Here is a 23,931-nt window from a genome sequence, read left to right on the forward strand (position 1 = left end):
TATTTAGGCCAATTTATTTCCCTCTTCCACTCTTCCTCTTAAATCAAGATTCACTTAATTCATTCAACAAATAGGGCTCAAACCAACCCCCAATTCCAAACACATTCGGCAACTAAGAAAATTCCAGCCAGTGCCAGCTTTAAAGGCTGGTTTTGAAAGGCATTAAGCAGTCTTGCAGCAGGCACAGAACACAAGGTCCTTTTGAAAAAAAAAATCCCCTTTCCCTTCATCTGTGCTTATCAGAGCTCTAGAGACTCAAATGAAAGTGTCACTGCACCTGCAGCTTGTTAGAGAAACACACCCTTCTTCACACTGCTATCAAAACCAGGCCAACAACAAAAAAGAAGTAAAATTTCATCTTGAAAACAATGAGGCTACAGGTGTGAGAGAGGTCATAATCCAAGGACAGTGCAGTTCAGAAGTGAAAATGGGGACAGAACTCAGCCTGAGTTCTTTACAGCGATTGTAGATGAGGTCTGGCTTTAAATTCCTAGGCAGAATTTTGCAAAACTGACGGCTGACAAAACCCCCAATCCAGTTTCTTTTTATTCATAAACAAAGTAAATTTGCTCTGGAAAGCATAAAGATACAAACATAGAAAGCTGCAGTGCCATTTTAGGAGTCCAGTTTTCAGCCAAATGGCTCAAGAAAAAGTATCTTAACCTTTTTTTAAAATTTTTTTTCCTGTGTTAGGATATCATTAATACTCCTTTGTTTTATTAACGTGGAGGGATATTCCCAGTGTGCATGACAGACTAGGATGCTATACGCTTCCATATCATCTTTATCTGAAAATGCTTTTTGTGCTGCATGAAAATCCTAGGAGAGATAGAAGAGGGTAGAACCACAATATAGTGCTCTTTAAACACTGCCTGCCTTTTGTTTCTCTTTTTCCTAAATATGCCATTACTTCTAAGTGTTATGGCCTTCTTTGTAAAGACATTTACACTAGAAAGCTAAGAGTACTTTACAGCACCCTGCAAATTTCCATAAATAACAATCGGTCATGAGAATTTCTTTTCACCTATTCCATAGAGGGGGACTTCCAGAGAAGAGCCAGAAAAGGTGGAGATCACTTTAAAATGCTTCCCTCTGTCATTTCCAATACCCCTCCTAATTCAGCTGGGCCAAAATCTCACTTGAAGTGAGCTGAAGTAGAAGCTTTTTGTGTGTATGTGGAAACATATCCAGCTGGGAGAGCAGTTAAATGCTTGCCCATCCCCTTAACTCTGGGCATGTAAATTCAAGACGGAGAGAGCTGTTTTGACGTTCTTGGCTGGAAATCACTCTCCACACCTATACTTTAATGCACCTACTGTACGTGGTAGCTTGGCTGCTTTCTCTCACTACCATCTGTTCTGATGGCATGGTGCCTGCTCACAAGTTGAATGATATATAGGTGCCAGGCAACAATGCGTTCTGATGGGCAGGCTCCACAACACTGCAATTGTCATCTCTTGTGCATAAAGGCCAACTCCATGCCAGCAATGAAATGCTGGCACTTTGTACCTCCATACACTTGTTCACACCTGTTGACACTTCTGTGCCAAAAAAAAGAACACTTGAACAAGGGAGTTTGCAGGCTTCTTAACTTCCCACTAGGAATTAGCATTATCTGGAAGTACATTCAGCCCCTGGCTCAGTCACTATCCTGTGCATCAAGCAAACACTGGTTCACAGCCTAGAATGTTTCTTCATCGTATATGTCTTCATCTGCATGTCTAAAGGGAAAAAGAAACCATCTGCTCATTGAGATGAAAACTGACTGGGACAGACATGTCCCCTCCTTCTCCTTCTCCTTCTCCTCTCCCATCCCCTCCCCTCCACTTCCCTCTCTTCTCTCTTCCCTCTCCTTCCCTTCCTTTCCCTTCCCTTCTCTTCCATGGTCCCATCCATACTTTTAAGTGCAAGTCTATGAAAACCTTGTATTTTTCTCATGTCCCAGCTAAGGGCCCATTTCTGTGATTCTGTGATTTTTAACATTTATTTCACAAGGTCTTCCACAAGCACACCCAAGCTTGTCACAGGTCCGTGCTAGCACCACTTCTCCTTTCCACATTACCATAATCAGGTGGATCACCATCCCAAATCTCACCTGTAGGCTCCATTTTTTTTCAAAGTTCAGATCAGTTCTTCACTAATAAGATTTAACCACATATACCTATAATTCAGTTCCATGAATAAAGCTTATTCTTGTAGCTTCTAAAGTAGCCATGATTTATACCAATGGAAAAGAATGTCAATAAATGAAACTAATGTAAAACATCACAGATGAACGTAACATACTTTAAAAATCAGTATGTTTTGAGAAAGGGAGAGAGCTCCCAACCCTGTCATTGGGTGTACACAGTAATTCAGTGATTTAGGGAGGAAAAGACCTTCAGCATATTACCTAGACCTAAAACATGCAGTTCAAAAAAGTTTAAACCTTAATCTTAATCCTTGCCTTTAGCAGAACAGATAACTAAAATCAATTTTTTTACATATCCTTGTAGCTAAGAAAACAGGTTTGCTGAGAATGTGGTAGTCGCGGCTGGTAATGGGGCTTTGCTGATAATATCAGGCAAAACAAGCTGAGGAAAGAACAGGGGAGGCTCCATCAGTAGCAGATAGGCTGATACACTTGCCAAGACACTTGCCAAGTATCTTTAGCAAAGATCAGTAGGAAACCGAAAAATCAGTAAAATGTTTCCCTGTTGCAAATCTCTGGAGAACTGGCCAGAAGTGGTATATATTACTTCAAAATGTTTTCCTCTCTTTCTACTATGCTATGCCTGATTCAACTTGTTCAAAATCTTATTGCAAATGGTACTTAAAGTATCATTTTAGATACCATACTCCTTAGGTACCATGATGATTTTAGATACCATACTTTAGGCACTATGAATCCAGCTGGGAACGTAGGTAATGCTTGTACATCACCTCAGCTCGGCATGTCAGTAATCTGTGGAGAGAGTGGAGGAGCATGGACAGAGCCTTCCCAACAACATGTTGACACATCTATGTAGCAGCTGGATTCAGAACCCAGAGCTGGAATATTTTCAGTCGGGACTGTTGTTAGACATTGCTTTGAGTGTGGGTTTGCTCTCAGATGCACCTGCCCAAGACAGTTTTATTAGACTACTGAGTACCATAATATTACAACTTTTGACTATTACAAGCCTGGCTTGTAAATATAGATGGAGAGGCTGAAAGGCTGTAGAGGCCATCTCCAGCCTCCCTCGTGGTTACATGTACTTGGTCAGATGGAGGAGATGTGTTGAAGACAGAACAGACCCAGTAGCTTCTAGTTTCCCTGAGCAAGGCTTAGATAACTTGGGGACTAACCACCCAAGTCTTGTGTACCTTATGTGCATACTTAGCAGGAAAGGAGAGAGATGCAATTGTGTGCATTACTGCATATTTGCTGCCAGCCGTTACCAGGTAGCTGCTATTTCATGTCTATGAAATATCATAACTATGTAAATAACTCAAGTAATAATTGTAAATGGATGACTGTACTAAGGGAGGTGGGGGCAGGAGCCATAACTGTGCAGCTGCTATGGCTGTGAAAATTCAACCTTAAGCAGCCTAAATATTCATTTTACAGTGTACACCACTGATTACTTAATTACATCTAAAATATAAGTCAGGCTCACTAAAAACCCCAGGGAGTAAATTACAAACAGCTATGAAGCAATGTGCATGCGTACACCCTACTTTGACTTTTAAAAATCATTGTTTTCCAATGGGTATGAAGGATTTTTCTATTTCTGTTCTGCAAAACATCATTATGTTACAAACAGGTAAATATTTCTAAGTAATATTAGATGTGCGTGGGAGCATCCATCTTCAGCCTTTCACTGTGGACTCTCGCTAAAGGTTCTTATCTTTATGTATATTTGAACAAGAAGATCTACATATGCTTGATCTCGGTATGAACCTCTGTATGACCTGATTTTGTTGCCATGGCCACCAATTAGACCAGCCTTGTTGACTGCAGAACAACAGTCAAAGCATCTCTATTAAGTCCTGAAAAAGAATGTCATATTTTATCAGCACAGTATAACAGCTTATCTTTGTGGTAGTGTTTGTTTCTTCCATTAACTCTGTATTTAAGCATTTAGTTTAAAAGACAGAAAAGGAGGTGGGGTGTGGGGAAGCAATGGCTATATCACTAGCCAGAAGGCTCAGGTTTTTTATTTTTTAATATCTGCTTTTGTTTTCCAGGTTTTCTTCTTCAGGAATACAGAAGACAGATAAAAACTCTGGTAGTGTCTTTGCTTCGCGAGAAGAACATAGAGACTAACGTAAAATCTTTCCTTCGGTTGCTCCTTTTGAGGATCCTATCAGCAATTTCTCAAATGTAGTTTTTTTAAAATATTCTCCATTCCAGTTTGCGATAAACCAGTAGAGAGTTGCCTCAAAAGCTCCATGGCAAACATCACTTGTTAAACTACCTTTGCCCAGCAGTAGGTGTGTGTAAATCTACTGAATACCGTCACAGGTACAGAAAAGACAGTTTGATGCCATTAATATTATCTTTTGTTAATGTCTACCTGAAATTAAAAAAAAAAAAAAAAGGTAACCAGCTTGTAATGTACTCAGTTTACATAAAAATGAATAGAGGTTGGAGGATAGCAGAGTTCCATGACTAAATCTTTCATTTCTCAGGCTTCCTCTTTAGAAAACAATTTTCTTAGTATTGTTTTCATAAAAGCTTTCAAATGCCCTAAAATAATGCAGAGAAATTGGCTTTTATTTTGAACAGGATTTCTCAATATGTACTGCATCTCTTGGCATATCTATTATATTAACTCAAGCCTTAATGATACAATGGTTAAAAACAGAGTACAGATGTGTATAAATGAAAAATGTAATAGATTTCCCTCTTAATGTAATAGAATTGGCACGAGGTATTGGAAACAGGAGTGAAAGTAGTCACTCAAGCATTGTGTTTGCATGTTATTTAAATACAAGTGGTTGAGGTATAAGTACCTCTAAGTACACCTGAAAGAGATGGTGCCTTGTAATCATTGTTTCAGCAATTGACAGTTGTTTACACAACAGCAGCACATTCTCTACTGATTTGAATAATAAACATGTTTAAACACCAGCTGGATAATAGAAGGATAATTGAAACATAGTTTAAAGCTCTGATTTACAGGCATTGTGGCAACACTTTTATTTGTGGTACAACGCTATACTTCTGTTCAGCCTCTTGAAAAAAATTAAATAGGCATTATTTCAAGCAACTTTGGGATATATTTAACTCGATTAATCTATCATGCATTTGTGTGCCCACACAGACAGACAGACAAAACAAAGAACGGACCACTAAAACTTAAAAAAATGTGGATGCTAGTGACCGCATGTTACCGGTGCTGCTTAGTTTCATTATACATTAGCTGGGCCCTTACCCTGAACATATACTTCCCAAGGATGAACTGTAGCGCTTACAAAGTTCATAAAGCCCACAGGCCGCAAGAACCCAGAGGGCTGCACAGTAAAATTGCTGAGTAAGCCAGAGAAGCAGTCCTGCTGCAGTCATGACGTGTGACAGAACACATGCAAGGAAGGACCAAAAAATGCTGTGAGGTTGAAGGTACTACCCACATCTCCTCCTCTCTGGTCTGCTCCAGAATTTGAACTCCTCGGAGTCAACTGTTTGGGTCTGTTTTCTAAAATGAAAATTCAAAGAGAAACTGAGGCAAGCCTGCTGAAAACCTACCTCCGTATTGTTCTTTTCCTTAAAAACATCTCTGCAAATATTGTCTTAATGCTAAATCTACCAGCTGACAACCTTAAATATGTGGCTGGAAATTCCTATTAGACCACGTTTTTTAATTCCCAAGCATCAGATAATCCGAGGCAGACTAACTCTCATTTTTCATCCTGTTTCTGATCTCTTACCTCAGTTTTGAACCACAATTAATTCACAGACAAGTATGAAGGTGTGGACAGTTTCCACACATGCACTTAGGTCCAGCACTTTGACTCTGTCTGACATTTTCTTCAAATGCTGTGGACACTGCTTGATCCCAGCCTGTACAAAACCTTCAACATACTCAAGAAGATTACAGATACCACGACTGGCTTCTTTTACATACCAAGACCTGTCAGCTCCTGCTGACTGATCCCCAGGTTAAAGGCTTTCAAGAATCACATCAGCTCAGACCCTAGCTGAGAAAAGCCTCAAAAGACAGCCCTTACAGTAGCCCCCGTTTTCACGTCCTTCACTCCTTACGACACGTGAATCAGGTATCACGTGCAGACAGGAACACGGACAGATTCGAGCCACTGCCTGCAGGACTTGATTATGTTTTGGACATATAAATGTGATAGGAAAGACAACTTGTGTTAACTTTTGGGGAAGATGTCTGATGTTTCCACTGGAAATTTATTTTCACTGTACTTATAAGAACATTACCAAAATCAAACAAATCAGCATGAGATTTTCCATATCTAAAATGACTCTTTTATTATTATTTCTGCCTGTGTATTGTTTTTTTAATCTAATGTTCTTAACACGGGGTCTCTCCAGAGTAACTATTTTTAAAACGGTCCATTATTTTCCTTAACACATCTCTATTGATTTTACCAAGTTATTGACTGAAAAAAACCAGAGCAGGGAATGGACACCAGGCTCCAGTGTTCATGTTGACCTGTGTTGCTAAACAGATGCTGCTGCCTTTCATTCCAGATGGAGCTTTTTCAGGGCATGTGACTTCACTCCTAGATATCCCAACTTGTACCTCTTGTTAACTCACAGAATGCTCAAAAATCTGAGATCTTCCAGGGCAAGCCAAATAAGACTATATCCCTATGTATATCAGTTTCATAGTATTAACAATTTTGAAGATATGGGAAACAAAATATTAAAAAGAAAGATATTTCATAATAAATCCTGAAACTTAAAGAAGTGGGAAGTCTTTCATTATGACGTGTCTATAGCTGAACTTTTGTTGCTATAGAAAGTAAAAATACAGGGGACTGACAAATAAACCACAAATACTATTAAACCTGACAAAAATTCAAGAAACGCTATGCAAAGGTGATCTTATTTTTAAACACGTTGGGATTCTTGTTGCTTCAATATCCTTAAAGAAGGCAGAAATAGTTTATTGTGATGGTCTACAGAGGTACTAAACTAAAGATCAAAGACTTCGCACAAACTACACTGCAAGGAGAGGAAAGAGGGCACCCAGAAACACCATCTATCTACCCCTTTCCTAACACTTTCAGATATTAGGCAATCGTGTTGTGATTCTTACCACTGTGCAGAGGTCTGATGATGAGCAGCACATTCCCCGCTGGCAAAAAGCTCATGCAAGCTGAACTGGCTTGTGGGAGTTCCAGCAAATGCTTGAGAGGGAGTATTGGCTATACTGCACAAAGGAAAGTATGATTTAACACCATTCACCACTTCAACTTGGAAACCTAAGTTAGTACCAAATAAGACAGTGCTGAACTAAGAGGCAGTATGGCCACCTCACAGTGTCCTGAGACCCAGGTTACTTTTGTTCAAAGGCAGGGTTAATCAGCATGGGCACCAGGCTGCCCTACTCTGCCTATGCTACTCCAGCTGGTAAATCTGCACAAAATGGTATTGCCCCAGGTATATGAACCTACTCATTTGCTCACTTTGGGGTCTCTCATGTGTATAGTATGTCTGTAGGTGTGACCAGACCTTCCCTGGAAATAGTCTCTTAGCTACACCAAGGTATGCACAAATGCACACACATATACTCCAGCAAACTTGACATAAGTCAGTCTGCAAAAAGAGTAGTATCCAGATGTAGAACACAGAATAGCAGAGTATACATCTATACATATGTCTCAGTTAATAACAATGCAGTCTATAGCTGCAGCTGGAAATTGTATTACATTTATTATCGGACATTAATCTCTTTAAGATACGGAGCAGACTTCTGCACAGTGTTGCTAAATACTATGTATGCCATACATTTTTATTTCTGGAAAAAAGAATAATCACACTGAGCAAATCATATCACCAGATGACGGATGGATGGTCTGAGATAGTCTTGGAAGAGACATAAAAGAAGAAATGCACCACATACAGCGATATAGGAAGAGACACAATAGCAGAGTGTGGATCAGACTTAGGGAGGCCTTTATCTAAGGAACTAACAAACAGAAGCTGCACTTGATAACAATGTACAGTTGGATAAGATGCATGGAAAAATTCACCATGAGCTTCCACAAGATAGGATGGGCAGACAATGGTGTGTTGTAGCTGTGGGACAGCGTTAAGCAGTTTCGGTAAGCTGTGTGTGTTATGGTTCCTGGGCCAGATTCTGGCCCCTTTGTGCTAGGTCTCAGGAGTGCCGTACAAAAGCTGGGGGATTTTCCTCCAAAAAAGGAGCATTGCCAGGTGGCCAAGTGCCAGGATGACTCACTCTGCACTACCCATTCCTTACAGGAAGACAGAAGTTCCTGAATAGGAAAGGATGAGGCAGGAGTGCACATAAATCCAGCTGCCCTGGACCTCAGAGAATGGGTCTCGCCTCACGAGCCCTGTTTGGGACTTTGCTCTTCTAGTGCTCAGGGAAAGCAGAGCAGCCCTTACCATTCCTCTCAATGGTAGAACTTCTCTACATTCCTAGACCTATGGGCACAGGGGAAAATAATGCCCAGAGCCGTGAAGGAAGCTATACTGATTAACTCCAACAAACACAGAGAAAGGGCCTATTTTGGTGGCTTTATAAAACACTAAATAAGCAGAATAATACGATTCAGCGTCATGTGACGAACAGCAGAAGTTCAGAAAAAAAGCTACATCTGCTGTAGTGGAAAATCTAACCCTAGAAAACATACTCTGACTTCGGGCCACGGACCTATACTATCTGCACATGATAGAATGCAGTCACAGATGTCCTGTTTGCTTGTTTGACCGCTCCGCATGTGCAAAACTAGTTGTTTCACCTCCCCTCACTGTTTCAAAGCAAAGGAAACTAATTCTTCTTCATCTAACTCACCATTAAAATGGGGGACTCCTGCAGAGGGGCAAAAGCAGAAAAGGTACAAGAAGGGTTTTGATGAATTCCAGGAGACTAGTGTGAGGATTAGTTCAGAGGGGGCTATAAACAACATAACTTGGAAGCAATCTCCAGCTGTGGAAATTGTTTGCCAGAAGCTCCATAGCAGGGGATGGTCACTATGTATAGATATACACACATGGTTATATAGAAAGATTGGCAAAGCGAAGGCCTCCTCAAGCTACATTCCTCACACAGCACACACTTTACTGGTATTACTGGCTCTTAGTGTGAGTCACAGCACTGGGCTAAAGGGATTTTCTCCCTAACTTAGTATAGCAATTGCTATGTTTTTTATACCAGGCTAGCTACGTTTCTTAACGCTGGGTCCATAGACGTTTACTATTTTAGAGGGAATCAGCACACTGAATGAATAAGGAAGGAGAACCTCACTACCATTTTATCTTCTCCAACAAATTCATTATGTTATTTTAAACATATTTTGCCAGACAAACACTTAGAGTCAAAACATCTTATTTTTAAGAGTGTCTCAAGAGATATTAGCAACAGAGGGAAAATGACATTCCTTTATCAGCTATAATACATCTAATGTGACATTCAAACACAACAAGTGTTACTCAATGGCTTGTAAGTCATGGAAGGTGAATGAAAACACTTCTCTCTTTTGTAGGAAAAAAAAAAAAGGAGGTAGAGAAGCCTCAACAGAAAGATCCACTTTGACTTAAAGTATAGGGTAAGCAGCATTACAAATTTATAAGCAGAAAGCTCATCTATTAAGATTCTCAACAAAGTCTAGCTAGGAAGAAGCATTCCTGTTAATGTATGGTTAGTTAAGTCAAGGACGGTAAATGAAGCTGCCTTTCATATAGCAGATTGATCTATCTAAATTGGGGCGAGCTGTGCCACCAAAAAATGCATTTTCATTATGTGTTACAGAAGATCAAATGTTAATAAACACAGAACAACAAATAATAAACAATAACTTCCTACTCCACCACTAGCTTTTTAACTCGCACATACTGTTCATGTGATATTCAGCTCGAATGCTCTAGTAAACAAGTTATACATGTAAAGCTACAGACCTCCAGAGAAGCCAAAGAAAAGAGATTTGCAGTTTTAAGAAATGCTTGGGTTGAAAAACTATTCCCACACAACTGTTACAAAGCAACTGCAGCTACTCCGTGAGACCGTGCTCCTATCATCTGCAAATGAAAACCAGGCAAATTCAACTGAGGAATAAGGCGCATAATTTAACACGAGTGTAAATAACTGGATGAAATGGTGGATTCATCTTTTAGATCCATCAAATGAAAACAAGATGACTTTCTGGCTGATATGTTTTAGCCAAACACAAATTTGTATGGCCCCATAATGAAGTGACTGGATGAAATTAAATTTTCTCCTCTGATGTTACAATGCACTATTTTAGGTCAGCATTCAATAGAGTGTTCAGGAATTTACTCACAGAACTATGGTTATATTTGCACTGCAGAGGATGTCCCAAAGGATATCTATATTCTCTTGAGCTATCCACCTGGGCATCCCTGCTTAAAGCTGTTTGGGATTTAGAAATGACAAATCCCAGTATGTAAGTCACTGGAGAAGCCAGGTATATCCCAAACACTCATCACTCACTCACACTGGTGATGGTGCCTACTTCTTGCCAAATAGTTTGGTGCCTACAGCATTTATCTAAGTGTGAGGATAAAATACTGGGCCTCACTTTAGCCTGAGGCTTTTGAACTACAAGTCCCGTGGGAGTGCACAGACCATGAAGCTACAGAAGACTTTGCAACTGCAGCCAGGAATGGAAGAATCACGGGGCCATAAATATCTGATCCTCATCTAGCGGTTAAGCTACTCAGTTAGGAGATGAAAGGCTCAGGACTCTCATTCTTTCCTTCTGAAAATCTTCCAGATTCAAGTCAATAATTAGCTACCATAAATCAGAGTCTCACCCCCACAGGAGTGGCCTTACTTCTGTACCATAATGTCTGGTTTCATGTATCTTCAGTTCTCAGTTGACTGGCTGTCATGTTCCAGCAAGAGAAATGAAAAAAAACCCTATTTTTTCGTCTCTGGAAATCTCACAACTTGCAGCTTTGTACATATTCCTGGGTTGTGAAAAAATGTGACCCCAAGCCCTACCTGGCATGAGTAGACTAGAACCCATCATTCCTCTTCATGTGCAAGTGCTACAGTCATTGGATTTTTGTGAAAAAGTGACATTTCTTCTCGTCACTTCTAAGAAAACAATGTTCTCTGTCTGCAAAAAGACACAGAATTCCTTGTTTACAGATGTAACTGCCTGTGGTTCTGAATTTGATACATAGTTCATAGTTCCAGACAAATCATCTCATCTGCAATTCTTCCCAGATGGCGGAGGTGTCTCCAAAGTTGTTAGCTTACGGGTGATTTCCTGTCTAGAATCCCAACTCTCCCTCCTATGCTGCTTTTGGGCCCTGGGTACTGAACTCTGCTCCGCTGTCGCTCCTGGGATGGACCACTTGACTCTTTGAGGCTGCACATCGATGTCTGAGGATCTTCACACCTGTCTTGAATTAGAGCTGTACTTCTTCAATGAAGACTCAGTCAGTTGCTTTATAGGCGGAAATGTACCCCAGATTAACCAATTGTATGGCCAATGTGAACAGGAACATGCTGTTATCCAATTTGGCCTCTTCATCATCAGTTTGATTCTTACTGATAAGAATTCTCCATGGCCTCAAATAAAACACAGGATTTTTCCCACAGCTGGGTAAAATATGCCCTTGCAAGCCAACTGTCATGCCATGGTACCAGCTTCACGAAAACAAAATGTAGGTTAGGTCAGGAGTAATATATTCTTAGTAAATATACCCAGAAACTCCTTAAAGTTGTACTGATTCTTAAGCAGACATTAAAGTGCTCTGTTGGATTACAGCTTTAATTAAATATTGCATAGCTACAAAAGGGTTCATTTAAAATATAGTTCAGAACAGAAATGTTAAGTGTGTGTTTTCTTTGCCCAAAGCAAAACGCACGCAGACCGTGTGGAAGGCTGTTTAAATGAATAGCTCAGAAAAAGATGCACACAATGTCTACTCTAACGAGCCTACCTAAAGGTTAAATGCAAGAGAAAACAGACTTAAAATAGGTTGATTAACATTCACATTGAGATACATAGTAGTGTTAATTGCCACAGCTCCAATGAAATTCCATAGTCCTGTTCTAGTTTGCATCAGACAATGATCTTGTCTGTAACAGAAGATATTTCCACATGTACTTCAGAAAAATGCATTATATATTTAAATTGAGATGTCTAAAAGAAATATTACTAAAAGATAAATTAGCCCTTGCATTCTGGCAGTCTCTGGGATAATGTTTCTGAGGATCTGTTGAGAAAATTGAAATGGAATGTTACTATTCCCAGCAATCATTTATCTATTGAGCCAGAACTTACTTTCCAGGAGCTGGTTCTCAGGATTCCTGATGTGGTTTCCTCTTGTTTGTACCACAAAGGGAAATCTGGGTTGCAAAAATCAACTGGAAAATTAGGATCATCTTTGGTGTTTTCACAAGCATCACAAGCAGCAAATGCAGCTGTGCCTACCCAAGGCCATGAAGCACCAAGGGCAAACTGCTGCAGCTTGCATGAGGCCGGCCGAGGCTGGGCCTGTAACACAGGTCACAGCTTGAAGCACCATCAATGCTAGACTGGCTTTGTGCCATCAAAGTCCAGGACTAAGGTTTCATCTGGATAAACTGAAGAGTGAATTTGTTCACTTGACAGATTTGCAGACTTCCGATTGATCATGGTTAGTGTTTGTATACCTTTACGTAGCCATTTCTAATGGAGCTGCACAAAGGGAGTATCAATTTCAGGGGTGAAGTTAAACTGAGAGCATGAGCGAACTGACAGAACAAAAATATCCAGAAAGTAATACAAAAATGTCTATATTCATTTTACATTAGTGTAAAATAAAAATAAATATATTTATATTACTGAAAGTCATTAATGGGAAATGCAGCTTTTGAAATATTGGCACTGTGCATGTACAGTTTCTATATTTCTCCTTTTTATTTTTTGCTTATAATGCTAAACACCCACCCTTTTTTTCCCTTGAGGAAAATCATCTTGAACATCACTGATTGTATTGTATCAACTGGCAAAAAAACAAAAAAAAGATAAATGTCATAGTGGAGAATGGACAAGGGGAAAAAAAACAGAACCTTAAACTGAATCTTCATGCTTTGCTAAATATCAAGAACTTTTCCATAAAAATAAACTTTCAGGTGAATCCTTCCTTTGAAATAAAATGTTTCCTACATTGAAAATGTCTTGATAGTGGAAAAAAAGTCTGTTTTATCTAAGTGGTACTTATACGGTCATGATCAATACACTACTCAAAATGGTAATAAGCAATGGTCAGCTCATCTCCATGCCACCTGCCCTGACTTGCAGGATTGTGTTGTCTTTCTCATCTTGCAGAGAAAAAAATGAGACATGGGAAGAGTAATATTAGGATTTTCAAAAATTCCCAGTGATTTGCATGATCTTGGAGTTTGGATGCTCAGTGCAAGGCACTTAAATATTATTTATCCAAATTTCCATAAGAAGTCTGAATCCAGACACTCTGCACCCAGTGTCCTCACTGACCTCATGGGCACTGATGCTTCCCAGAATGGCTCATCAGGGCTGCAGGACTGACTGGGGTTAAGCAGCCTCAAAACTCCCCTAAATTACACCACAGTGTCAGCAGAAAGTTCCCAGTTACACCAGGGAGGATAAGAAGGGGCGTGCACACACGGCTGCACCTTCACCCCATCTCTGAAGGACACTTTCTTGCAAAACAACGCTAAATGTCTAAAGGAGTTTTCCCTAATCAAAATACATTCCTTAAAGATAACATATCAAAATTATTTTAGAATCACCTACTCTGCTGTTCCATTCTCCAGATGCTGTTTTCAGATGCCCTTATAATCTGTGTAGTCTGTCAGTGTTATGAATATGGTCGATTTGAGTATTGTGTAACATTTTTAGGAGTCTTGCAAAGACTTAATAAATTTTGCAAATATTTAGAAAGAGAATTAATGTAATATATGTAAAGATCTGCACATATTTGATAATCTTGAACCAATTTAATAAATCCTGTCCAGTTTTAATAAACATTGGATTAGGGTTAAACTTATTACAAACAATAAATTAATAATGAAAATATTTAAGGTAGAGTGTATATACAGTACTTTTAAAAATTTAATTGTTTTTCAAAGATCAGGAAAATACCTGCAAGCCATGTTGCAGTTTAAAAAACTTTGTTATCCAGGAAAATATACACACAACCCATCCTGTTAGCAAAATGCTTCTAACACACTACAAAAACGTATTTTTACTTGCCCTCTCTCAAACAAAACCTTGTTAGAAACGCAACTATGTTACAAGAACCTAAAATCAACATGATCATAGTTTGGGTGAAGATAGGACAATCCAGGGGCAAAAAAATAACTTACTGAAAGTTTGAACATATGAGTTCACACAATAAAGCGCAACTAGAAACATGTTCTTAAGGCTACCTCTGTTTACACGTATACTCACTTCTCAAGGTCAACACACCTGACATTATTAATTTGTAGTGAAGCACAGCACACACATAACCTTGTGCAGGGCCATCCCAAGCTTCTCCATAACATTCACCTTGGGGTACCTGGGTTTTCCAATCAAATGAGGAACTGCTGCTGTTGGAAAAACTGGACCATTTTTTCCCCCAAAATGTACCAGTTTAATTGTGGATGGTTTTCCACACACCCAGTAGAATGATTAGTTAATGTAAAAGAGAGGCACAAAAATGCCACAGTACCTTTCATTTTCAAAATTAACCAAATGGACATCTGAGCCAAGGGTGCTTGGTTACAAGCCTGTGTTTCTGAAAGGTTCTTGAGAAATAAAAATAAGGGAGGATGTGGGTGAAACCCAAAGGGGTGCTTTAGGCAATAGGGAATATGAGGTGATAACTGAAAATAGCGGAAAAATACAAGGTAAGCATCCAGAGAGGATGCAGGAAAATAGTCAGTCTATAAAACAGCAAAATATAGATCCTAAGGATTAGGATGTCAGGATATCTGGGGGCTGGAGAGATCAAAAGGATAGTCTTGAGGGAGACATGCCAGTATGGAAAGACAAGGTAAAACACCTGACAGGACACTGAAAGTATCCTACTGACACCTTAAGAGGACTCTTATTCACCTAAATAATGTATTTACTACAGCATGTGAAATACTATCTCCACTCTAAAGAGACACATGCCTGCTGCAGAGAGGACAGAAACTATGAGCTTCATGTCAGCACAGGACAGCTGTAGGGCAAAGTCCATGCTAGTCCTGCAATTTGATTTCCATTTTGCACTTCCACAGATAATTTCTATGTGTTTGGAAACCAAAGGCTCTTTTGTAAATATATCCTACTCTAAAACACTGTCAGGAGAAATGCCCTATCCTATAAGCAGTGACTTGATTCCTTAAGATATTCAGGAGGGAACCAGCAAACTCAGTCACTGCTTCATCTGCTTTTCACAGGGGAAGCTGTTGTAGAGGTAGAGAGAGCAAGCTGGCAGCTCATTGGAACTGAGAATTAACCGTCTATTATTAAATAATTATAGGAACCAAACCAAGGAAATCACAGTGATTCTGTAAGCAGAAAAACAGGATACAATCTTCTCTGGGCTCTTCTAGTAACTAAACAATTAAATGATATCATGCATATAAAAGTTGGGTGGAACTAAATATTCACCTTAATTAGGCAGAAAGATGAAGCAATATTGTTTCTGCCTATCTAATTTTCCATTGGGTAATGTTCTTCTTTTTTTATGACAGATCTAAATATCTGAAACAATTCATTATGAATCTTCGTTTGTGAAAGCTAAGAATTATTCTGAGGAATATACAGCAGAGTAAGTGAAGAAATGTCTATTAGAGAAATGGAAAGGAAGATTATTACTAACTTGAAATTGCTGTAAATGAGTCCTTTACTGCCTGATATTTGAAAGCCCACCAACCATAACATCTCAGTGTAGACAGAGACAACAAACTTTGCAAAAATCTTCCATCGTCTTCCCCCAACAGTGATTTCTCTGGTTCTTCACAGGCTTCCTAAGTGTCAATTGTTACAATAACAGTTGTTATTGTAACAGAGTTTTTTTCAGGCACTTAAACCTGAAACAAAATTATATTTTGTACAGTGAGGGTGGTAAAACACTGGCGCATGTTGCCCAGAGAGGTGGTAGATGCCCCATTCCTGGAGACATTCCAGACCAGGCTGGACAGGGCTCTGAGCAACCTGACCTAGGTTGAGCAACCTGATCTAGATGTTCCTGCTCATTGCAGGGGGTTGGACAAGATGAGCTTTGAAGGTCCCTTCAAACCCAAACTATTCTATAATTATGTGATTCTAAGAGTACAAAATGGGAAATTTGATCCCAGAACTAATCTTTGAGGTTGTGTGTGAACATAGTTTTCTAGAAAGCTAATTGGAAAATGGGGTTTATTCTGTGATATTTTAGCAATTTAAAGTATTTTTATTTAAAGTAGGATAAATACCCAAAATATCCTGGCCAAGAAAGGTTGGACTAGATGATTCTTGTGGTCCCTTCCAACCTGGTATCCTATGATTCTATGATGTCAATTTGAGCAATCTCTCAGCCGACCTTTAAAATGGATTCTGCTATTATATCCAACAGTGCAGCAGCTCTTGTCCACCTTCAGGTATGAAGCAGCCAGAAACGCATTTTAACAAAACTGCTAATATCAGCACCAGCAGTACTGTCCGGAGGGCCTTTGCATCAGGACAGCAAAGTTTGCCCTCCACACTGCTACATACAAGTGCCTAATAAAATATTTCCTGAGTAAATACTGACAATGAGAGGAAACCCTGAACAGATTGCTACAATCTGTCAGCTACAACCCTCCGCAGGACAGGCATCCGCTCCTCACACCTTCCTTTAAACACTATGGCCCTTCCCGTACAAATGAACTGGAACATTTGGCTTGGTAGGAACAGGGTTAACTCCGGGATACACCTTGATCACCAGCAGGTATCAAACTTTGTCAGGAAAGGAGATATCCTCCAAACAGGAAGAGACACAGCAATGCTGAGAATCCCCCATCAAATACAATAGAATATGAAGGTATGGCTCAGTTTTTAGCTCTGGCATCCAATAACGAGTCAGAACCCCGAGGACATTGTCTTACTCAGAGATGTGAAATGCAAATGAACAGTAACATTGACAACTCAAGACCAAGCAGAAAACAAAGGACTTGAAAGCTACCTGGAAAGGTCTTTGGTGAACACACAGCTCTTTTTTTTTTCTTTTTCTTTTTTGTGGGCAGAAACATATTCATTTTAGTGAAAAAGTCAGATGGGTAATTTTAGTGATTGCTGGAGTCCCTGAGAATGTTTTACTAGAAAGAAAATCTTGAGATGTTAGCATACACAAATCATTTAACAATGCAAGTCACCAGGAGCTCAGAAAAACTTGTTCAATATGAAAAGTTGTGGTGTGTGAAACAGAATGGATGAAATAACTTTCCCAAAACTCAGTCACAGGACTTTCAAAAATATTTTCCTTCTTGAAGATTTACTTTTTAAGATGGGACCATCTAAGTTAAATCTTCCTGTCTGCCTCTGGTGCCCTATCCTAAATTCTCTAAAAAAGCCAGAGTTAGGAATCTTGGTTTATGAAGGCCAAGAATCATTCTCAGTAAGCAGAGGGACACCGGCAAAAAGTCATGTATATTGACGCAGAAGTATTCTGGTGATACCTGTTCGGTTCACTCAGGAAGACCCTCAGGGATGCCCCACAGAGGCTTCAGGAGAGGGATATGTGAGTGTTCTGGCTGCCCACCTCAGCCCTCACCGCTTCTTTGGCAAGGCCAAGCTGGGAGGAGGGACAGCTGCTGCATTGAGACTGCAGCTCCAAGACATGATCCAGCTTGATGGGACAAGTGATGATTCTCTTCTCCAACCTGGGCATGCGGCTCAGGTGTCGAGCAGTTTTTCATCAAGGTGGACACCAGCCCTCCCTGTCCCACCACAGGAGGAAACCTGGGCACAGAGGGAGCCACAGTGGTCCATCGCAGAGCCACCTACCCACTGTCGAGGCAGAGACCAAGAGAAGAAAGCATGAGGATCAACTGCGGTCCCATGCTCAGCACAATACCTGTGCTACTGAAACCTGTGAGGAGGGTTTGCCACAGACCTAAAACGAGGCAGTTTGTAACACAATGAAAAATTGGGTCACGTTTAAAAACTTTTCAGCAAAAGTGGGGCTAAATTTCAGTAATCAAATATCAAGGCTGAATATAACCTGGTCAAAACAGGGTAGAGGGCAACTTGTGGCTTCAGAAAGAAACAGGACAAAACTCATTATGAGACAACGCTGCCTGACCTAAGGTGCAGGACAGGCGAAAAATGAATGCATTTAACATAATTCCATTCCAGATACCACCCTCTTCTCAGTACCTTAGAGAAAAAAATATCTTATTAGAAACTGAGGCTAGGGTCATTCAAATTTGGCCTGTGTTATCTGAAATGCGAAGAACATAAAAGCTTGCAGGAAAACTCTGGAGACCTAGGACTAATAAAGAATACAGTCAAAATCTTTGTGAACCCAAAGACAGCAGCGTATGAGGAACTTCATACAGGAATGCATTAGGAGGTTCAAAGCTGGGGGAAGGGTAACTTTGCTGTTAAACCAGTAGAAAATCTATTGGAAGCAGTGGCTTGGGAAAAGATGTCAAAGAGCAGTGAACTAGTAAACATGTGGAAAAGAAACACTGAGAGCCCTTCCTGGACTGCAAGCACTCTCCTCTTTTTATCCCAGCAGCTGGTACATTTCTTGCTTTCTTGTCCTTGCATGTTTGTGTAGTCACATCTCTCAGGGGCTTTTTACTTAGCTAGACTGCTCGGAGGTAAATCGGGAGGTTCAAACAAAATGTCTCTTTGTTGAATGTTGGAGGGACAAAAGAAAACAGAAACTGGTTTTACAACACAGCAGACAATTCATCAGGGTAAAGCACCTGGTATTTGGCACATCTAATAGCTGGCTTGCCTATGTCCTAGTGCAAACATACGCATACTTCTTTATTTCATCAAGAGATTTCTTGAAGTTTTTCTCTCTCTGTTTCTCTCCTTCTTCCTATCCAAGAAGACAAAATTCCTTTGTGGACACACAGGTCCTGGTCTGAAAGCCAGAGACCCTCAGGTGCCCATTCATGTCCCTACAACTAGCTATCTGTTTTCCACTAATATCCCCCTTTGCACAACAGGCGGACTGAGTTGTGAGCTGCTGAAACTCACGCAGCTCAAGCAGCATTTCTAGTTCACACTTGAAGCCACCACTTGCTGCTGTTTGCACAGTATCCAAAGAAAGTTGGCGGACGAGACAAGTCAGATACGTGAAGAACTTTAGGCTGAATGCCTCATCCCAAAACCAATTACCAGAAATGTCTGACTGATGCCACATGATGAATTGCTCTCTCCTGGCTGCACCAGCGATGGAGTGAGCCTGGATACTTGGCTGAAGTGCTCCAAATCTCTTTGCAAGGGCCGGACACCCACCTGCCTTGTACTGCAAGGGCAAAGCAAGGCTCTCAACAGGGCAGTCTGAATTTAGCCCATTCAGCTCAGGAAGTTTCCAAAAAACTGTGTGTGTTCCTAGTTCTCTGTAAGGACCTGGTACTTAGAAAAATATTGCACTAGGCAAACAACACATCTAAGCAATTCCATGTGCTCTGCCCACAGAACGTGCCTGTAAGTCCCTTGAGAACCACATGGAGAAAAGCGTACACCGTTTAGCAGATACATCACTACACACAAATGTATTTCATTCCTTTCCCAATAAGGTCTTTTGAATTTGTTAAAAAGTATTTGCAGAGAAAATGAAAGGAGCCCCTGGCATCAGGAGTCCTTGGAGAGTGAGCTATGCACTGGCTAAAGGCTCTGCTGATCACAGTTGGAAGGACAGCCTGACTTTATCAGGAGGATCAAGGAGAAGAAGAGATGGAATATGGGAAAGGTTGGAGGAAGATAAAAAGGAGGAATTTATCCATCAAGGTCAGCTAATTGGATAGAAGTTTCTGCATTGGGGTAGCTGGAAGCAGTATTAATCCAAGCCAAAAATTTTACCCTTTGGAACCTTGTGTGTTCCTCCTGTAAGGCTTTTACATTGCCATAGAAAAGAAGGGTCTGTTTTAATACTGAAACATTCTGGGGCAGGTTTTTCACTCCATATGTTTGCATAAATCTACAGAGGGCAATGGAGTTACACCACCGCATGTTGGTGTGAGATCAGAGGCAAGCTCAGTATCTCTCACCTTGTCTGACAGACTCTTTGACCCATCTCACTCTTTTTTACTCTGTCAGCGTTTCAAGGTCAAAGACCATGCCCAAATCTAAAGCTGATAGTAAATCAGATGCTGTATTTTAAAGACATAGGCTCCCCTTTTTTAATAATGCATTATTTAAAATTCACTTTCCTTTGTGTTAGCCTTATTACTACCTCCAAATGATCTTGACTTGGGCTAGGGGGCACATGTGTTTCCGGGAGGAGGGATCCCATTTCCTTCACACCAGTTTCCGTGGCATCATCATCATCATCCGCTTGTTTCTGCCCTTGATCACATCCTCTGAAAAGCTGGCAGATGTGAAACCTGAGCTACCCATGGGCCTCCACACATCCCATAGCAGTAGGTATCCAAAAATGATTCAGATCATCTCTAATTTCTCTGTGGATCGTGTGTCTCCTTCAGAAAAAGGGTGGGGAGCAGATGTGTAAAACAGAGACAGAGAGACTACAATAATCATATTTCTCTTTTGCAGAAAGGAGGGATGAGGGTGTGCACTGGGGTTGGGAGGGATAAAGAGAGATTATATGCAGAAGAATTGCAGAAATTTAAAACACAGGTCAAATTGGATCCGTTAACTGTGTGCAAAAGTTTCCTAGTGAGAATATTTCCTTTTGGATGATTTAACAAATGTAAGCTGGATCAAGTCTCCATTATGCAAGAAATATGTTAGGTTTCTTCTCTAGCTCTGCACAAATGGCTGAGGAAAGCTGGATATAGTCTCATCCTATAAACTGGAATCAGAAATAAATTGAAAGATTTATAAATTGGAGGTGCAATTCTTCAGCTACATTGGTTTAAAGATGGTGAAATGAATGACTAAAGCATTCACTCACTCACTCACAGTGTTTTATGAAGCAGATCTAATGTGCAGGTTTTGTGACCTGCAGTGACTTTAACTTCTCAGTAAATCAAAAAGCTTAACAAATATTAAGATGGCAAAGATTACCTGTGTGTGCCAGATTTTATCTTTTATCCGTTATCATTTAGGAAATGAAAAGCTTGAGTCGGAAATCAGACAGCCAGTCACGTGGCTTGGGCGGTCTGGCGGTCCCACAAGACAAGAACCTGCAGGAGACACAGAAACTACACATTCCCTGATTAGTTTTCAGTCCTTAAGAAATGGCTCTTTTTATTGTTATTATTATTAGCAACCAATGAGCTTTAGAATCAGAGCAATTCCTTCCTAAATTCCACTGTGATGAAAATTCATATCACAAGCTGGAGGAAGCAGCTGGGATAGCTCAGCTCACAGCCAGGCTTAGGGGAGCTCCATACACACGTGAGCTTCGGAGGTGTTGAGATTTGGGGTACAGCACAGCAGCACCCATTTGACAACACAGAGGCCAAAGAATTCTCCCATTTTCAGCCATGGCCTAGAGCAGCAGGAAAACAGCTGCCAGATGGGATCTTGGCTAAGCCACAGGTTAGACCCACAGTGTGTGGGGAGGCCAGCATGGTTCAAGTAGAATATGCCCTTGATTTAGCGTGGGCCCGTAAGACTGTCTTGCAGTTCCTTCCTGAGAGCACGGGAGGTACCTGCCCCAGCAGAAGTGCTGGTTTTTCATGTCTACAGCCTTCCAAATATGCCAGGGATCTTCAAGCTGAAACAAATATTTATATTCTCATCAAGCTCCTAACTTTTTCCAAACTACAAGCTGAGGGAATCAGCATGAGATTAGTATCTAGTGCCTAAGAAAAGCTGGATTTTTTCAAGATATTTTTTAAACATTTGCTGATTTATTAAATTAGCATCAGGTCTACTGGTGGGATACTGAGGTAGAGTGGATAGGGCCACAGAATAATGTAATGACCAAATTACAATAAGAATTTGAGCCTTTCTAAGTTCTGGATACAAACCCAAATAAAATAACCTCATTGGCTCTATTAGCTTGTCACACACACATGCAATTTTCCCTCTTTTTCCATACAACAATGAAGATGATCCCAGTGGTTAGACAGCCTCCATAACAAAATCAGACCTGTAACAGCCACATCAACTATGGGTGACACTGTAGGCTCCAGCTTTGCATAAGTTCTCTTTTGCTCCAAGCAGGTCTTACACTCCTCCCACCTCTACAGCCTTTTGTCACAACTATCAAAAGCATTTATGGCCATCCTTTTCTCTTCCATCTCACAGTTGTCAATGAATACATGTTAAATATATATTGACATGCAAGAAGAAATAGAATTGAAAGAATTTCATAAAATGAAGGTTAAAATTTTTGCGCGGACTATAAGATCTCAACTAAAAAATAACATCAGATTTCTTCAGTTCTGATGCAACACTATAGCAGTTTAATAGCAGTGAGATGTTGATTTAAAGCACAGAAAATGACCACACATTTCTCCTTTCAGCTGATACAAAATAGAGCAAGAAAGATAAGAAAAGCATTCAGGACTGAAAAACAGAACCGACTTTCCACAGTTATTTTCTATGTAACTGTTCCTCTGTCACAGCCTGGACAGGACCACTGGTCAGAAGCTGAAAAAGTCAAGGTGCCCCATTGCCATCACTTCTCCTTGATGCACACTGGTCAGAAAAAAAGAAATAATGCCAAGCAGCCCTGCAGCTGGGATAAATCAGTCTCGTTCCAACAGCATAAGCAGTTCATCGAGCAATATCAGGCCCAAAGTGTAATGCAAAAATAATACTGCATCCAAAAGCAATTACAAAGCTGCTTGCAGGTAAATCAAACAGAGAATTTTATATATTAACTAATAAAGGCCAGCAATTAACAACAACAAAACAGTTCAAGTAGGAAAAGAACCAAATTTCAAAGAAACTGTGGGACCATATATGTTAAGTAAACAGTTTTGCTATAGGTCTGAATAAATATTTGTCCTCCACTCCACCAGATCCATGCTAAAACTATAGTGAAAACTCAGCATTAAGGACTAATATTTGTCCTGAAAGTCAGGCCACCTCCTGTGGAAAAGATGGAAATGCAAGTTTCCAGGACCATACAGACAGACATCTGTATTATATAATCCTTTCATATTGTAGTATATAATAAAGACATTTGAAATTATTAATCAATAATAATGTATTTAGTAAATCCTTGTATGTGCCTTCTATTTTTAAAATTCCAGATTTAACATTAATGGAAGTTGTGAGCTAATGTCCCTGTATTGCAGTGTGAACAGAACAAACTCTGTCAACAACTAGCAAAGGGCTAAAAGGTAACTATACAATCTGCTCGGAGCAAGGGGTGCTGTGTAGCTCTTTTCTGCCAAAAGCAGATTGCGACTCAGCAAGTCAGTTTTCTACCCTGCTCTCCCTGACTTTGGGAAGTTATTTTACTGCTTCTCACAGTGTGCATTCACCCCTGCCACATGCCCAGCCTGACACCTCTGGCCGACGGAAGGGGTACGGGGATGAGGGCAGCTTGCTTTCTGTGTCCTACCTGCTCCTGCCTCGCTCCTGCCTTCACTGCTCTGCGGCAAACCCGTGCTCTTCAAACCAGAAATATGGCATCCGTATCAAACTGAGCCTGACCAAAGGAATTAACTGGCACATGTCTTACTTCACCTACCAGTCCTGGACATGAAAGGA

The 23,931-nt window shown here is 40.3% G+C and overlaps 1 long non-coding RNA gene across 1 annotated transcript in view; it reads right to left on the bottom strand.

Moving 5' to 3' along the window:
• LOC139827700 (uncharacterized) overlaps positions 1-21,450 on the bottom strand; it is a 35,701-nt gene extending 14,251 nt beyond the window's left edge. Inside the window, exon 1 of the long non-coding RNA XR_011738615.1 lies at positions 21,325-21,450. This is a non-coding gene — a long non-coding RNA (uncharacterized lncRNA). The remainder of the gene's footprint in view (positions 1-21,324) is intronic.
• Between the last annotated feature and the right edge of the window lie 2,481 nt (positions 21,451-23,931).

The sequence above is a fragment of the Patagioenas fasciata genome, chromosome 3, assembly GCF_037038585.1.
Source record: "Patagioenas fasciata isolate bPatFas1 chromosome 3, bPatFas1.hap1, whole genome shotgun sequence".
Taxonomy (NCBI): Eukaryota; Metazoa; Chordata; class Aves; order Columbiformes; family Columbidae; genus Patagioenas; species Patagioenas fasciata.